Below are 5,498 nucleotides of genomic sequence, written 5' to 3' on the forward strand. Positions count from 1 at the left end.
CTCTCTCTCTCTCTCTCTCTCTCTCTCTCACACACACACACCTGTTCAGCTGTGTATTAAAATTCAAGTCGATGAGCTGCTCCACCTGGCCCGCCACTCTGCCAGCTGCTGCCTCTGCCTGCTGCCACACCTCTGCGTAGTAGTGCTCCGGCAGCCTCTCCACCTCTTCCACGTGGGTGCGGGTGGCAAACCGGCAGAAGTCCGTGGTGAGCAGGGTGGGCCTGTTATCACGCAGCTGGCAGGACCAGTGGCCAAAGTACCTGCCAGGGGGAGAAAGGGGAGGGGGATAAGTAAATAATGGAAAAAATAGTGGAGGAGGTCTGAGTGATGAAACAAGAGAGAGTAGTAAGATGAAAGAGAATGAGCAATAGAGTAGTAGTAGTAGTAGTAGTAGTAGTAGTAGTAGTAGTAGTAGTAGTAGTAACTGTGAAAGTTAAGAGGTACTTCAGTTAATTTTCCTTCTCAACTAACTAACAATTTTGTGATGTGCCTTGTTTCTCTGGTGATACACGTAATGACTTGATTGACTTCCTGCCTCTTTTCCATTACAAGTGTCTACTTCACAAGTTGTGTCACCTTTTCAAGTTATGCCTACTACTCTTCCCCATTGATCTTGGGGAACCTCTTGGAAACCAGAATTTTTGGGTAGGGAAGCACTAAACTGAGTAGTGTGCATTGCTGAGGAAGTTGGAAATCAACTAAACCACATCAGAAAATCAATGAAAAAAGCACAGATTACACCTTTGGCGGAGATGGCGACGGAAACGCTGGCTGCAAGTGTTGCTGTGTTATTGGTGAGCAGCGTTGCCAATGGTTCCCTACAATTCTGCCTGTATCCGCTACATTTAATTAATCAGTTACTCTGACAGTTACACGTCAAGGCTGGGATGGTGACTGTTGTTGGGGCGGTAACAGCGAGGGAGGGAGCAGCCACCTGGTGACTTACCGAGTGGACCTCATACAAATCTAAGGTCTTTGCCACACATTACAAAATGCTCTACATGCACGATCACTATTTCACCAAGCCAGCATTTTAATTATAACAATAACCTGACCTAATGCTGCCAGAGGTGCAAGTTATGGCATTTTATTGATTATTTCATGTGATTTTATTGATTTCCGACCTCTCCTGCAATGCACATTACTCAGTGTAATGCTCCCACGCAACATATCACCAGAAAACGCAAGACGTCGGAAAATCGTTGGTTGGCTGAAACAAAAAAGTATCCTGTAATTAATTTCTTCCACGGTACTGCTATTACCATTATTACCACCCTCGCATTGGTATTACTGACTCAAAACACTACTAGCTACTAATACTACCACTACCACCCTCCTACTTCTATTACTAATTGTACTACTTCTGTCATCCTCCTATCTATATTACTGCATCTACTACTACTACTACTACCACCACCACCACCACACAGTACTTAGGCATGTTGAGTTCCATCATCTTCTGCTCCACGGACGGCAGATTTGTCACTTTTTGATGCCACGCCTCCTTCTTCCTACGTTTGTTGGCTTCACGGGACACATCGATGATCTCCGGGTATTGGGGCGTATCTGTGTACTCAGCAAGGGCGGCATCGTGGTGCAGGGAGGAGAAAAATGGCTGATATATGCAGGCAACTCTCGCCGGCTGCCTGAGAAAAGCCGTGGACAACATTGCTCTGTTTACCTTCTGCCGATCTTGTGCTTGGCTCGTTCGGCTCTCTCTCTCTCTCTCTCTCTCTCTCTCTCTCTCTCTCAAGTTTATTATCGTTATTATTATTTGTATATATAGTAGTAATAGGAGTAGTAAGAGTGGCAGTGGTACTCTCTCTCTCTCTCTCTCTCTCTCTCTCTCTCTCTCTCTCTCTCTCTCTCTCTCTCTCTCTCTCTCTCTCTCCTGATGCACTCGTAAAGAGGTTTGTCAAATTCTCTCTAAGGTGGTGATGGTGGCCACGCAGGCAGACAGGAAGGCTTGCAGTGTACAGGACATGTGAATTAACGCCTACATATTGTGTATCTCTTCATTTATCACCCCCTCCCAACTCGTCACGACACCAACTACCTTCAGTATCGCCTCGTAGCCACGCATCTCATTACCCCCCATCCTCTTAAAACCTTTATGTCCCTCAGTACTTGCATCTAGCAGCTTCAAGTATCACAACGCACGCTATAACATCCCTGACACGCTTCTAACATCGCAGCCCCTCCTCAAACCTCTTAGAATCTTTTGTCTTACTTCAAGCACTCTGCCTCTACCCTGACACCCCCCAGTATCTGTCTCCAACATGCTCGTAACGTCCCAAAACAACTTAAAATACCTCTTGATATCCCTAACACACCCAACACTACTTCCAAAACCTTACACTACTCCTAAACATACCAACATATCCCCAAAATAATTTAAACATACCCAAAACACCTACAAAACATCCCCAAATACATTAAATCATCCCCCCACCAAAAAAAAAAAAAAAAAAAACCGTCACACTTAAAACATGCCAAAACACACAAAACAACACCAACAGATCTAAAACATTCCAAATTATCCCAAAACACACCCAAATACATCCAAAAGAACCAAAACCACATCAAAATTCTCCAGACATACCTAAAACACACCTAACGCAACCCACATCCTATCTTCCGTTTCTCATCATCCTCTATACCTTCTTTCTTCCTCCTCCTTCATTTCGTACTCCTACGCCTGAATCTGGAAACATCTGGAAAACAAAGGAAATTACGCTAAATACTGATATCTATTGGTGAACCTTAAACACATGCCCCTCCTACAAGGTGGAGACACGTCAGGGCCTTCGGGATTCATCTTCATTGAGTGGTAATTGTAACTGTAATACTTCACAAGAGGGGAGTGCCAGCCTATAGAGGTCATATGGCACTAAGTTCGGGATATAATGACACTGAGGCTGTAGTTATTCTGTATACAAAGTGAAAAGTGTGGCTGCATGGTAGAAGAAATATTAAGTTAGGTAGAGCGAAACTGGAAAACAAGGGGAGTCATCAGTGAGACAGGTGAGGGAGGGGCGCGTGGGAAGGAAGAGAGGTGTGAAAGCCTATGGGAAACACACACACACACACACACACACACACACACACACACAGCAACAACAATAATAACAACAAAAACAAAAACAAGCAGACAGGCAGGCAGGAGCAGTAACAGGCCAGGCACTGAGCTGTGGCGGGCTGGCTCGTCACCCCCTTCCCGACTTCACCCCAACACACATCACACACATGAATACACTCATTGCACACACTTATCCACCAACTACCACTAATATATGCACAAAGCAGCTGTAGCCGCCGTATATGTACAACTTACATGACGGCTAAAGATACGCACATACGTACATTGTAATGTGACATTTTATGTTTTATTTTGTTAGCGTTATATCATTTGTAGCAACTGGTTGTTATACATGAGCAGTGTGTGGCCGCCTGCGCGCCGGCACAACAGAGTGAGAGGGGAACGTAGGGCCGAGGGGACGCGTTGAACTTGCCCTCTCAGCTATTTCGGCGCGGTTGTTGTGACGTGAGTGTTGATAACGTACCACAGCATAATGAACATCATACGCCGTAGAGGCCCACCAGCGTCTCCAAAGCCACTTCACGACAGTCACGCCTACACGTCAGACGTGTCTCGGGAGACGCGGAGAGTAAATCCCAGTAAATCCCCGAGTTCTCATCCCGGTAAATCTCCAAGTGTAATCCCTTGCATACAACCAAGAGGACGCCTGTTCCCCGCACTGTGTATGTATTCATCATAGTATTAGATAATAGATACTTATGTAACCATGAGGATTTAATGATGTGTCAACATAATCAATGTAACTACGTATAGTAATTAGATACTTACGTAATTGTGAGTTACGTAATTGTGAGGATTTAGCGATGTGTGTTAGTATAAGTACACTTAACGTAACATAATGACGTACATCAGATCACGCAGACGAGAGGGCGACTTGCTGTGTTTGTGCTGGTGGTGTTCATCTGTAGAACTGACTGAACCCGCTAAACTGTAGGTCACTCTGTATTGACTCACATGTGTTACGGAATTGACGAAAAGAAGTGTCACGACACTGATGTATTGCAATACTTGTTTTACCTATTGATATACTTTTTTTCTGTTATTGTCAGTATTAGTGATAATATGTTAATTCACAGGTTTGACCGCTTCTGAATACAAAGAGCGCGTACTGCACAGCTCGTTTCAGTCACCTCCAGTACAATACATTAATAAGCATCGGATGGCGCTTACAGCAGCCCAATAGTGTGCTCGTTACACCTGGAAAAACACTGAAAATTACGCTAAATATTGACGGAGGGTGTCGGTCTGATGTCGACACCATTAAGAACATAAGAACATAAGAAATAAGGGAAGCTGCAAGAAGCGACCAGGCTTACACGTGGCAGTCCCTGTATGAAACACTCCTACCTATTTCCATCTGTTATCCCCATCCATAAACTTAGTCTAATCTTCTCTTAAAGCTCTCTAGTGTCCTGGTACTAACTACATGATTACTGAGTCCGTTCCACTCATCTACCACTCTATTTGAGAACCAATTTTTTCCTATCTCCTTCCTAAACCTAAATTTTTCAAGCTTGAACCCGTTATTTCTTGTTCTACCCTGGTTGCTGATCCTAAGAATTTTGCTTACATCTCCCTTGTTATAACCCTTATACCACTTAAAGACTTCTATCAGGTCCCCTCTTAACCTACGTCTCTCTAAAGAATGTAAATTTAACCGCTTCAACCTCGCTTCGTAAGGAATACTCCTCATCCCCTGAATCCTTTTAGTCATTCTCCTCTGTACTGATTCTAATAGACCTATATCTTTCCTGTAATGTGGGGACCAGAACTGCACAGCGTAGTCTAGATGAGGTCTGACCAGCGCCAAGTATAACTTTAATATTACTTCCGGCCTTCTACTTTTAACACTCCTAAAAATGAATCCTAGTACCCTATTTGCCTTGTTTCTGGCTTCTATGCATTGTTTCCCTAGACGGAGTTCAGAGCTAACTATAACTCCTAAATCTTTCTCGTACCCTGTACCTACCAGAGTTTGGGTGTTTAATGTGTATTACACCCACTGAAAAGTCAACCCACTTTGACTTTACAAGAATAAAAATACTTTACCGCGTTCAGATATATCGCCATTACCTGGTTTTGGTGTGACGAAAGAATAAATGAAGCAAAATAGTGGCTATCTTCTAGACTGAGGTCGCCGCTTTGGGCCGCCATGATGGATTTCTACCTGTCTCAGCCTGTCGGTTCCATTATTGTTTATCTTTTCTTAACTATTTTATTCGGCTTCTATAGTAAGTTTTTATGGCTTCTAAAAAATATTTAATTGCTTTTGAAGTGTTTTCTTGCTTCTGTTAAGTAAATATGTTGAATTTGCTGCTTTTTTTTTTTTTTTTACGTAAATATAGCTTGATTTTCAAGCTGATTTTTACATAATCCGGAAAGGGACTTTTTTTTTTTT

General features: G+C 43.3%; 1 protein-coding gene across 1 annotated transcript in view; it reads right to left on the reverse strand.

Moving 5' to 3' along the window:
* LOC135092921 (large ribosomal subunit protein mL65-like) overlaps positions 1–1,675 on the reverse strand; it is an 8,928-nt gene extending 7,253 nt beyond the window's left edge. Inside the window, exons 1-2 of the mRNA XM_063991711.1 lie at positions 1,434–1,675; positions 42–260 (exon numbers count right to left, since the gene is read on the reverse strand). The gene's annotated coding sequence lies outside the window, so the exon portion shown is untranslated. The remainder of the gene's footprint in view (positions 1–41; positions 261–1,433) is intronic.
* Positions 1,676–5,498: the final 3,823 nt, after the last annotated feature.

Source organism: Scylla paramamosain, chromosome 41 (genome assembly GCF_035594125.1).
Source record: "Scylla paramamosain isolate STU-SP2022 chromosome 41, ASM3559412v1, whole genome shotgun sequence".
NCBI classification, from domain to species: Eukaryota; Metazoa; Arthropoda; class Malacostraca; order Decapoda; family Portunidae; genus Scylla; species Scylla paramamosain.